We start from the raw sequence: 13,033 nt of genomic DNA on the forward strand, positions 1-13,033 counted from the left end.
TGTGTAATCCCTATGTAATATTCTGCAATAAATCACCAAATACTCCACCACCAGTAATACCCAATATGACTGAGTAACACTTGACAAATAAACTGGGATAACTAACTTATGGTGACATTGGATATATAGAGACAGATTAGTATGCAACTGTTGCTTTTGTTGTTGTATATCACACAGTTGGAACTGACTCATAGCAGGTTTAAATAACATGAGAGGAGACTGACTATCTTACGCCTATGGAGCAGCTGGTGGATTGGAATTGAATACTTTTAGATTGGCAATACAGCTCTTTACTACTCAGCCACCAGAGCTTATGGTAGCTGCTGCATTTAGATTTCCTGATTCTTAACCCTTTGACTTCAGGAAAAAATGAGGAATTCAGTAGCATCAGATATGTGCAGCATAATGCAGACCACTGTTAGAGTTCTACTCGAATTTGCCCTAGAGCTCAATGCTTCCATTTTCCATCCTGCCAACTTCTAGCTTTCCTTTTTGAAACTTTACACTCTCCCCTTTATCCTCCTCCAGTCCTCCTCGTAATCTTTGCCTCCAAAGCTTCAACAATACTGCACTAACCTCTTCTCCTTCTTACTGTTCCATAGTACTGGAGAAGAGTATTGAATATACCATGGACTGCTAGGAGAACAAACAAGTTCATCCTGGAGAGGGTGAGACCAAGCTGCTTTTTGGAAGCAAGGATTCTGAAGCTTTGTCTGACATACTTTGGACATGTTGCAAGGCAAGACCAGAGGAGATGCCATGGTTGGGAGGGTAGAGGGACAGTGCAGGAGAGGAAGACCCGTGATGAGGTGGATTGATTCAGTGACTGGGGTAATAGGGTAGGTGTGTTGGAGACAATAAGATTGGCACAAGATAGAGCAGGGTTTAGGGCTGTTGTACGTGGGTCACTGTGAGTTGCAGACTACTCAACAACACATAACAACAACAATAACTGGTGGCACAATGGGTATGTGCTCACCTTCTACTTAAAAGTTTCCAAGCTTAAATCTACTCAGTGATACTGCAGGCGAAAGACTTGCTGATTCTGTCCTTTAAAAATTACAAACAATAATTAGATACCATCTCATCCCAGCAAAATTAACAACATTCAATTCAAGAAATCAAACAACAAATGCTTGTGAGGGAGTGAAGAGATTGGAGCGCTCATACACTGCTGGTGGAAATATAAAGTGGTACAACTACTATAGCTTGGCAGGAGGAGTGGCATCCACTTCCATAATAGCTTGCCTTCGGAAACCCTATGAGTCTGAAGAGAGGATGAGAGACACTCAAGCATCGAGGACTCTCCTTCATAGGGTCGCTGTGAGTCGCCTGTGACTCGACGGTACTTAACAACAATAGCATCAACAATTATAGAAAGTAGTTTGACATTAGAAAGTTGAGAATGGAAACATCCTTTGATACAGCAATCTCACTACTGAGTATATATCCCAAAGTAAAAAAAGTTGTTGTATAAACTGACACACTCACACTCGTATTCATTGCAGCTTTATTTATAAGAACAAAGAATCAGAAACCACTCAAATGTTCTTCAATGAATGGATGGCTAAAGAAACAATACTACTATCGCATAATAGAACACTATGCATCACTAAAAAGGATCAAGAATTTGTAAAATATTGCACAATATGGAATAAGCGAGAACTAATTAGCTGAGTGATATAAGTTAGTCACAAAAGGGCAATTAATCTATGAGACCATTATTACACAAAACTACGTATATACAGGTAACAATAATCTTGGAAGGTCAACTGAGATGAGAAGGAAGGGAGTAAAAATTAATAGGTAAGCTGGCTAAAGGGAAGGGGAATATAATAAGGGTTTGATGAGACATATTGCATTAATCAATTGTAATTGAAGTGACAAAACAAAATATGTATGAATGATTGAATGAAAACTACCAATACGATCTGTAATTTTTTGCTCAAATTTAATTAAAAGACATGGGGAAAAAAGAGTTTAGGAAACTTCATAGGGTATATCTAGTCTATCATAAGGGGTTGTTATGAGTTGAAATCAACTTGATGATTTTCAACAAGATAAATTATCTGGTCATATTTCCCTGGCACTAACCATTTACCAATACCACCTATACCTATTGCTTAAAAGTCCTCTCTTGGCAAAAGAAATCCTCACATTTTTTTATGGCCCACAGTGGGGCTATTGGCCCTTTCCCCGTGCTTACACCCCCACTTCTCGGGAACACTCACATGCTAAGAGGTGAGGCACAATTTTCCTTGTCGTGTTTTCCCCCCAGGAGGTAGGAAATTAAGTACAACTGCAATAAGGGTGTCAGAGCTCTTTGGTCCCAGCCATTGGATCATATTTTAATATCCACTGTTGTAATAAAACTATAAATCTTCGAGAAGATTGTAAATGCTTGGTTTTACAATGCACAAACAACACAGTTTGACTATTCATTATGGTGTTAGCTTGTTAAGTTTAGCATGATCTTTGCAGTGCTATAATTATGTCAGTGACTAACTTGACCCCAAAACACAAGTGCACAGAGTCATTAAACAAACATTAAAAACTAAAATCACACCTCTTATTGATTAAACAGACTAACTCATAAGAATTTTTGGTTTCAACCAACTTTGGACAACTCTTTTCCTCCTTGCTTGCCTTGAAGTATGTTACTATATTATAAACTATAGGATTTTAAAATATATACTGTGTGATGTGTCAGAGACAGTGCGATTGGCACAGGACATAGCAGAGTTTAGGGCTGTTGTACAAAGGGTCACTATGAGTCGCAAGTGGCTCGGAGGCACATAACAACAACAACAACTGTGTGATGTCAAAATAGTATTTAAACTTGGGTTTTAGTGAATGTAGGAAACTCTGGTGACCTGTGTCAAGAAGCTATGCTGCAGTCCCAAAGGCACACAGTTCAAATCTACCAGCTGCTCCATGGGAGAAGGATGGGCAATCTTTTCCCATGTGTTTAACTGCAAAACTACTGCAGGGTCAGTCAGTTTTGACTCACTGGCACACAACAACAACAACAACAACAACAACAGCAACAACAGGAAGAGATGTAGAGGAAGCTTGGAGATGCATGTAGGTGTCACAGAATTTAGGCTGGAGATTTTTGTGTGAACACTAAATTATTGATATATGTTACTTAGTAATAGCTGTTCCCTGCCTGTTTTGAACTTAACCAAACCCATGATTAATATGAAAGAGGAATACTCCTGTTCAGAACTCATTTGCTACTCAGTCAATACTAAAGTAACTGTCTCTATTAATTGAAGACATTTTGGTTTCAGCGGGAAGAAAGAAAATTATTTGAAGGGTGAAGCATGTATCAATAGAAACAATTTTCATTTCAGGATTTGACTTTTTATGCCAGCCAGGAGAAAAGAATGAGAGAGAGAGAGAGAGAAAGGAAGAGGGAGAAATAGAAAGAAAAGGAAAAGTGGGATAGATAAAGGAAGAAATTCTAAGGAAAAGTTTATATATTTATTTTGAAAAACAGCTTAATATTTTAGAAAAAAGAAAAAGAAATCACAACTATTGATCAATATTTTCCTGGGAAAGGAGAGTAAGAAGGAAAGTCAGAAATAGGAGGAGGATATGGAATGTATGGTTACTTAACCTGTATGAATAACTCTTTTCTTTGCTATGAGACTAGATAGTATCTGGCTGTGAAAAGTAAACATTCTATAGAAGAATCCTGATCAAAAGGGGGAAAATATAGAGCAGAATTTCAAACTCGTATGGACTCCAGACTTTCTAGACTCATGGGAGCTGAAAAAACCCCTGAAACTGTTGCCCTGAGATAATTTTTAAAACTTAAACAAAAAAAATATATTTGAAGGTGTTTAAACCAAGTGTTTTAGTTGAATTAGTGAAAAATGTTTGCTTTGAGCATTGTAGTCTTTTCTAAACCAACTACATGGAATCAAGTAGATTCAATAGCAACTCAAAAGATTAGTTAGTTATACTCACTGGCCCCTATGGCCAGTAGGGAGATGGCTGTTGATATCTTAAGTCCATCCCTTGTGGTGATTGTATTTGAAGTTCTGCGTGATCCATAGATCTTTCACTGGATAATTTTTAGAAGTAGAACTTCAGGTTTTTTTCTTAGTCAGCCTAAATCTTCACAGACATTTGGCCTCCCTGATTGACTCTGGTGGTCTTGAAAATATCTCTAGCACAGCTTCCGGCATGAACCTTCCACCCCAAATCCCTACAGGGCAGGTAGTCAGTCTCCAACTTACAACAGAGTTCCCATTCTGAGGACTACATTGCAAGTTGGTTCTGATGTTCATCAAATACCTCCTTTTTTTAGATTTTATTATTGTATTTTATTGTATTTGTCTTTGGTGGCTAGAGCCATTACATATAAACATCTGCCAGTGAATATCTTAGAACGATAACATCAGCAAATCCCTGTGACACTGTATGCATATTACTAATAAAAAGATGTAAAACAAACGAAAACCCCAAGAACAGATGGTTGTATGTGTGATTCATGTAACTCAAATATATTTTAAGTAGAGATTGCCTGTTCAACAAATGAGCACAGAGGTTGGAGCTATTTGCATATTGTTGTTAAGTGCCATAGAGACAGCTCTGAGATCCTATGAACAAAAGAATGAAGCCAAGCCCAATTTTGCACCATTTACACACTTTGTTGTGTTATGATCCATTGTTCTAGACTCTGAGCCAATTCATCTTGTAGAAAATCTCCCTCTCTTTAGTTGACTCTACTTTTCCAAGCATCATGTCCTCTCCAGGCACTTTTATTTCCCAATAACATGCCCAAATATGTTGGCTGAAGTTTCATCATCTTTGCCTGTAAGAAACAATCTGGTTTCATTTCTTGCAAGACAGACCTGTTGGCAGTTCATGGAAAATATTCTCGGCCCACACCATAAATCAAAGGTATCAATTCTTCTTTGGTTTTCCTTATTCATCGTCCAGGTTTCACATACATATGGTACAATTGGAAATACAGTGTCTTGAGTCAGGCACATCTTAGCTTTGAGAGCAACATCTCTGCTCTTTATCGCTCGAACTTGCAAGAGGTCCTTGGTAGTATATTTGCCCGATGTAGTATATACATTCTTTGATAACTTGACTGCTGCTTCCGTGATTGTATTATTGATTGGAGATCCTAAGAAAAGGAAATCTCTGACAACTCCAGTCTTTCCTTCATTTGTCATGATGCTGCTAATGGGTCCAGTTATGAGTGACGCTGAGGTGTAATCCATATTGGAGTTTCTGCTTCTCTGCAGCAAGTGTTTCAAGAGCTTTTCACTTTCTGCAAGCAAATTGTGTCATCTGCATGATGCAGGCTGTTGATAAGTCTTCCTCCAGAAGTCCTGCTGCCACATTCCTCTTCATGTTCGTGACCCAGCACTGTTCAGCACACAGGTTGAAAAGGTATGATGAAAGGACACAACCTCATATAGCTCTTTCCTGATTTTTAAACCATGCCATATTCTTATTTTTCAAATGTCTTCTTCTGGTTCTACATGCCGGTTGAGAACAATCTCTGGTGTTCTAGAATTCTTATTTTTTTTCAATGTTATACATATTATGATTCACATAGTCAAATGTCTTTATATAGTCAATAAAATATGAGTAAAAATCTTTCTAGTATTCTTAGTATTCTCTGCTTTCAACTAAGATCTATTTGATGTTAGCAGTGCTATCCTTATTCCATTTAGCATCTCTGTTCTTATTTCCATCAAGTCAGAACTTACTCATAGCTCACCTTTCTGTGGGCTTTGCAGAGATTGCAAATTTCAAGGGATGACATTGCCCATATTTCTCCCAAGGAACGGCTGGTGGATTTGAACCACCTACCTTTTAGTTGTCATCACAACTTCTTACTTATTGGGCCTCCAGAGCTCCCTTGATTTAGCACAGATCCCTGCAAACAGCAGAAGACACTTATCTATTAATTGCTTTTTACTGGGAAGGAAAACTTCCCCACAAAACCAACTATGGTGGTTGCCTTGAATTCTTCAGCTTAGTTCTTCAGTCAATATCAACTTAGCTAGAGACAGGAAACTGGCAGGCTCCAAGAAGCACTATGGAAATCAGGAAGTGCTGAAAGATTGAGGAGCTGGCACATCTTTCTCCTCCCTTTGTTCACCTCCTACATATCCCTGCCTCCCCTCTAGTAGTCAGCATTGAGATGCTGGACAGAATGGGCCCAGCACAGTGCTGAGAGCTGGGCCTTTGCCTCTGTGTTGTGTAGATTTGCGCACCAAGTCTGCCCGGGGTCAGAACTGCTGGGAGTTTTCTCTGAGAACCTCTCGGTGTGCAAGGCGATGAATGTGGCAGTCAGTGAAAAGGCAGAGTCCTTTTCATGATGTGGATGCTGCCGCTGTTGTCGTTTGGATGCTGTTGAGTCAACTACGACTTATAGTGGCCCTATGAACACGGTATGTGAACCTTGCTCTGTCCTATGCTATCCTCATTATCACTGATACATTGGAGCCCGTTGCTATGGCCACTCTATCAAGCCAGCTTGTTGAGCATCTTTCTTTCTTTTGTTGACCCTCCACCTTTATAACACACACTGTTTTTTCTTAAGGACTGATCTCTCCTAACTACACGTGAAATGTATATGAGACAAGGTTTCAGCATACTTGCCTCTAAGGAACACTCTGTTTGCACTTTGTTGATAGACTCGACTGGCCATTCATTGCCATGGAGTGGGAACAAGTTAGAGATGGAAGACCAATGACTGTGGTCAACCTGTCTGGGTTTCCTGTCCTCTCTTGCTTGATGAGACCTATTTGCCTACCTTCATTCAGTGTCTCTAGTGGTCATAAAGATTCAGGTCACTTACCAAACTATTGTGAAGAGCTGAAATGGTGCGTGTACAGTCTCAACACGGCACTACCAGGAACTTCAAAAGGCCAGCGCTGGTTTCCCAGACACGGTCTGTGTTCTTGGCCTCAGGACAGCCAGACCTGCTGCCTGCATCTAAGCAGATGACTCGTGTGCGTACGTGCACTCACTCAACATCGTTGAGATGCATCTTCCCCATTAAAACCTCTCTACTGGTGTATAAGACTTTTAAAGTTGCTTTTAGAAAATCAATATAAAACAAGTTGTTCATGACTCCTGTCAATATGTAGACTGATATTAAATGTAGAATTGCTTACACGGAGACTTAAAAGACTCCTTTACTGATGCAAAGACCCACAATTAATTGGTTTGAGGGAAAGGATTTGAAATCCATGGCAGAAACATTGTTTGGAAGACAACAAAACGCCTCACTTCAGTTTTGTATGTGACAAATTCAGAAACACAGCAATAAAAACAAACACTCAGATAAAACAACAAAACAGACTCCACCATCTTTTAAAGGCAATTCTAAATCTAGATAAGTGGTCTTGCAAGATGAATTCTTTAAACCCATCTGCTGCAGGAAGCTAAGCCTTAGCTGTGAAAACTCAAAGCAGAGGGTTTTTATCTAAAGAACATTCTTTCTAGAAACATGCATATCTGGGTAACTCCAGAAGGGTGTCTGCACTCCTAGGGGAGCCTGGAAAAGTTCTTTGGTGCCATAGACATTTATTATGCTTCCTCCATTCACAGGGAGACTTTGCAGCTCTGACACTCAACTCGTATTTTCCACCACCATGCTGGCACAGTCATTATGGAGCAGGGGAGAGGGAGCATGTTTCTTGACCAACTCAACACTCCTCTTGCTCTTTATTTTTCTGAAGGTGGATCAACGCTGTTGACTGTTGCATTCTTGATACAAAGAGCATATCCTTTGGACTTGGAAAAGTACAGATTGAAGTCCTGGCAAAACTCTTTTCTAGCTGAATGACGAAGGAAGTCTCTGTTTCTAAAATATGGTGATCGTTACCTTATGAGATTGCTGTGAGTGTGAGGCAAGATGACATGTGGAAAAGCATCGGATACAGACCAGGAATTCAGTACATACTTTTCTGGGAGGTGTGCTGAGCAGCACACTTGTCCGTGTGTTGCACAATGTGATAGAGACCACACCAGGGGTGGTGCTATATTCCATGGATTACTTGTTTTAGTTTTATTCTTCCTTGGATACAATGTCCAGGCAACCAAGACTCCTAGGTTACTTTTATACTGAAGATAATTTTTCAGTTGAGCATCTAAAGTTCTGCTTGAATGCTAGGCAATTACGAGGATTCGTTGACCATTACGTTCCTGCATTCTAATAATTTCTTAAGCTTTGAGATGCTCCTTTGTTGTAAAGCAAGCTGTTGTTCTTGTTGATTGCTGTCATGTTGAGCACAACTCAGAGCGACCCTATGAACAAATGGCCTGAATCCCCTCTACAACTGTTGGCATTTATCAAAATTCATAGAGTTTCCAGAGCTACTGCTTTAAAATTCCAGAAAACACTTCAAGGAGGACCAAATTACTATTCAAGTGAATATCAATCCCTATTGTCTTTGGAGCCCTCGTGCCACAGTGTGTAGTATGTTGCACAGTTAACTATACATTGGCAGTTTGAATCCACCATCTGCTCTGTGGGCAAAAGATGAACCACCTTGGGAACGCTATAGAGTATCATGATGAGTTGGACTCTACTTGAAGGTAGTAAGAATGATGTTGACATTTGAGATGCTTTACTTCCAGTCTCCAGAGAATCATGAGATTCCTAGGAAGATAAAAAGTTGGCTCCATTTCTTATTTCTAGATTCCACCACTGGTTCTTTATCAGATATGCTTCTTGAGATCTGGTGTGGAGCTGAGTTTTCTACAAGCTCTATGGACATGACCAAGTTAGTGCTTCTCCAAACTACATTACTTTCATTGGCAGATTGAAACAAAGAGGCATCTCCAGCGTCTCTGTGTTGACATACATGATAACCTCATATGTAGCAAGACAGGCTGGTACTTAATTTCTTCCTTTTTTTTTGTTAATGTCATCTTTATTTTGCATACTTTAATTTCAGAAAAAACAACAAAGAAAACACAATACACAACATCCAGCCTCATTCTTGAAGTTGAGTCCAGAGTTACATCCTGCCTTAACACACAAGACAGGAAAGAGAAACACTAGTTATCAGCAGATGGAGCCACATGGGAGAGGGCAACTCAGTGCTGCTGTGGAAGCCACAGGGTAGGGGTGTTACAGCAGGAGCTTTTAATCGACTTCTTCCATGTGGGATGCATCCTCTTCACCCTCAAGTGGGGGGAAATCATCAGGAACAGCAGCACTGGGTTCCTCAGCTGTCACTTCATCTTCACCAAAGCCTAAGCCTAGCTTGATCATGCCGTAGATGTTGAAGTGAATCTGGGGATCCTCAAGGGGGGAGCCAGAAGAGAGCAGTGTGTGTGGTTTCAAACGACAGCACCACCAAGTCCTTAACAGCTTTGTCATTCTTTTCTGCCTCAGCCTTCTCTCTCTCTGTTTCACCAACTGGATGATCAGGGCTGATCTCCAGGTGGTTTTAAGCCGTCATTGTAGCCCATTGTCGAGTTGTCCTGAAATGCCTGTGCTTTCATGATCGGCTCCATATTGACTGTCCACCCATATGTACTAGTCACAATGCAACAGGGTGAATATACAAGCTTATTGGAAATTGTCACCTTCTCAAGCAGGATCAGGAGTGGAAGCAGGAGTGGCATCCACTTCCTATACAACATGCCTCTGGAAATTCTATAAACTTCGATAAATGTCGATAGTTGTAAAAGGGCTTCAGGCCTTTTGTTCATCAGGTTGCTATGAGTTGTGCTCAACTCAATAGCAAGCAAAAACAACAACATGAACACCTTTTCAACCTTCTTATCCAAAATTTCCTTCATGAGCTTACAGAGGTTCTCAAACTTGGCCTTGCTCCATTTTCTTTTTCTCCTCTTCATCCTCTGGTAGTTCTAGACCCTTCTTGGTGACAGAAACCAGGTTTTCCCCATCAGCCTCCTTGAACTGTTGCATACAGTGCTTGTCAATAGGTTTGCTCATATACACAATCTCAAAGCCCTGCTTGTGTACTTGTTCCACAAAAGCAGAGCTGGCCACCTGCTCTTTGTTCTCACCAGTGATGTAATAAGTGGACTTCTGGGTCTCCTTCTTGTGAGACACATAGTCTGAGAGAGACATCATCTCATCTCCAGACTGGAAAGTGTGATAGTGAAGCATCTCTGAAAGGTGACACCAGTTAGTAGAATCTTCATGGGTTCCAAGCTTCAGGTTTTTAGATAATGCCTCCTAGAATTTCTTGTAGTTCTCTTTGTCTTCTGCCAACTCAGAGAAGAGCTCAAGACACTTCTTGACACTGTTTTTTGTGGATGACCTTTAAGATTTGCTCCGTTGCAGCATTTCCCAAAAACTGTTGAGGGGCAGATCCTCAGAGTCAACCACACCACGGGTGAAGTTCAGATACTCTGGTATCAACTCATCACAACTCTCCATGAAGAACACGTGGCAAACATGAAGTTTAACGTTCTTCTTCTTCTTATTGTTCTCAAAGAGATCAAAGGGAGCCCGGCGAGGGATAAGCAGCAGTGCCCTGAATTCCAGCTGGCCCTCTACTGAGAGGTGCTTGACCACCAAGTGGTCTTCCCAGTCATTAGTGAGGCTTCTGCTGAACTCTCCATATTCCTCCTGTGTGGTGATGTCACCAGGATTCTGGGTCCAAATGGACTTCGTCTTGCTCAGTTCCTCCCGATCAACGTACTTCTCGTTAATTTTTTTCTTTTTTTTTTTCTTTGTCTTTACCACAGCCATCCTCCTCATCTGAACCCACATCTTCTATCTTGGGCTTTTCTTCGTCATCCTTATCTTCCTCCTTCTCAATCCTCTCTTCCTCGGCCTCATTATCATTGATTCCCTTCTCTCGTTCTTGCTCCAGATAGAGGGTGATGGGCAGCCTATGAACTGAGAGTGCTTTTTCACTACTTCTTTGACTTGTCTCTCTACTAAATACTCTGTGTGGTCTTCTTTAAGGTGCAAAATGACTTTAGTCCCCCGGCCAATGGACTCACCATGGTCAGCACAAACTGTGAAGGAGCCCCCAGCTGAAGACTCCCAGGCATACCATTCACCATCACTGTGTTTTGTGATCACTTCCACTTTCTCTGCCACCAAAAAGGCAGAATAAAAGCCAACACCAAACTGACCCATCATGTCTGCATCAGTCTGCAGAGCCTCCATAAATGCTTTGATACCAGACTCGGCAATTGTTCCCAAAGTATCTATGAGATCAACCTTGGTCATGCCAATGCCCGTGTCCACAGGAGTCAAAGTACGTTCCTGGGGGTTAGCGATGATGTAGATTTTCAGCTCTTTCCCACTGTCCAACCTGGAAGTGTCTGCCAGGCTCTCCTAGAGAATCTTGTTCAATGCATCGGAAGTCTTCAAGATCAAGTCTCTAAGGAAAATTTCCTTGTTGCAACAGAAGGTATTGATGATAAAAGACCTAAGTTGGGCACTCTCTGCCATAAAAGGAAAGGTCTCCACCTCCTCCTCTTCATGGGGCACGTCCCCAGGCATCTGGATGAAAAGGGTTGCAAGCACCAGAGAGGTGAGGGCAGGGTCTAAGACCAGGCTGCACCAGGCTCGCCAGCTGCGTGGGGGTGACTCAAGAGAGCTCATTTCAATAGCTGCTTTGGATTTTGCTGGGGGATTTTAAACATACTTTGCCAGATTTTTCTTTTGGGCTTCAGACAGGCTGTGTAAGGGTCACCATCATTTCTGTGGCAGGCTGCCTGACAGCTCTTTCCTCCATGCTAAACCCCACCTCTGGCCAGATTTGGGCCTCATCAGATGCTCTCCAGAAAGCATGGACTTGAAACTCTAACCGTTTAATTGGCATATTTCCACACTCAGGGACCCAAAATGAGATGTCAGGGGTTTCAGTTTGGGCTGACCCATCAACATCATTTGCAGGTGCTTTTTGAACACGTAGGTTTGAATTTCCAGGCTTGACAGAAGGCCTAGTACCACCATTCCCGAGGAAGAGACAGTGGACGTATGTCAATACCACTCCAGGTGGTGTTGATGTGCCTCGGCGAAGAGCCGCACAGACAGAACTGTGCAACCTCTGCCAGAAAGGCTGCCCTGAAGAATCAGAAGGGGAAACCTCCCTGACAGCACATGAAAGCTTTGATCTGGAGGGTGGGGGGTGGTGAAAGGAGACTCGCTCTGCTCCTCTCCAGAGCCTTCAGATCCCGGAGAAGAAAGTGCTGTCAGATGAGAGCAGAAGTTCTCAACATGAATTGCAGTCTGTGAGAACTGAAGAGGGGCCTGTCCTTGAGCTGGTGATTTTTAACCTTATCTTTATTTAACCCACCTCTCTCTCCCATTCGCTTCCTCCTGACAGTATCTGAGGCATGTCAGGAGATGATGCATGAGTAACCTCAAGTCAGTCCATACCCTGACCTGTGGGCTTCAGACAGGCTGTGTAAGGGTCACCGTGATCTCTATGGCAGGCTGCCTGACAGCTCTTTCTTCCATGCTAAACCCCACCTCTGGCCAGATTTGGGCCTCATCAGATGCTCTCCAGAAAGCGTCAGTATTGACAAGGTAAGATCACGAGTTCATTCATTTATTCAAGACAAAGTTACTGAATGAATGTGCTTGCTATGAGCTTGGTAATTACCGTGGAGAGACCTGGATAGAGGGGCTACAGATAAAGCATGAGAGTGCACAAGCATATAAAAAAAAACCTGACAACTTAAAATAGCAAAATTATTTTAATCCTAAGTGGGCACCAAGAAGTTCCTGACAGACGCATAATTTATGCAAATCTATGCAAATTCAGGTGCCAATTAAGCAGAAGAGGATAAGGTGACATTTGTAAGGACCAAGCATACTCTAAGCTGTCACCTGCCAGCCTGCTTCTCCCTGGAGTCAGAGTCAGACCAGATGGCAGGAATTAGAAATGAAGAACCCCCCCCTCCCTTGAACCTTCACCTTCAAGTCTAATTTAAGCATCTGTGGGCCCTGGAGTCAGTCAGGACTGCTGTAGTTAGCATTCATTCACAGAAGCAGAAAATAGGATGGTTCTGGAAGCAGTGCCGTCTGTCTGAGTGGATTCTGCTA

At 41.7% G+C, this 13,033-nt stretch overlaps 1 pseudogene; it reads right to left on the minus strand.

The window, feature by feature from the left end:
* Positions 1–9,133: 9,133 nt before the first annotated feature.
* On the minus strand, positions 9,134–11,482 carry LOC102857156 (annotated as a pseudogene).
* Positions 11,483–13,033: the final 1,551 nt, after the last annotated feature.

The sequence above is a fragment of the Elephantulus edwardii genome, unplaced genomic scaffold (assembly GCF_000299155.1).
Source record: "Elephantulus edwardii isolate Elephantulus edwardi_28Jun2011 unplaced genomic scaffold, EleEdw1.0 scaffold00106, whole genome shotgun sequence".
Classification (NCBI taxonomy): Eukaryota; Metazoa; Chordata; class Mammalia; order Macroscelidea; family Macroscelididae; genus Elephantulus; species Elephantulus edwardii.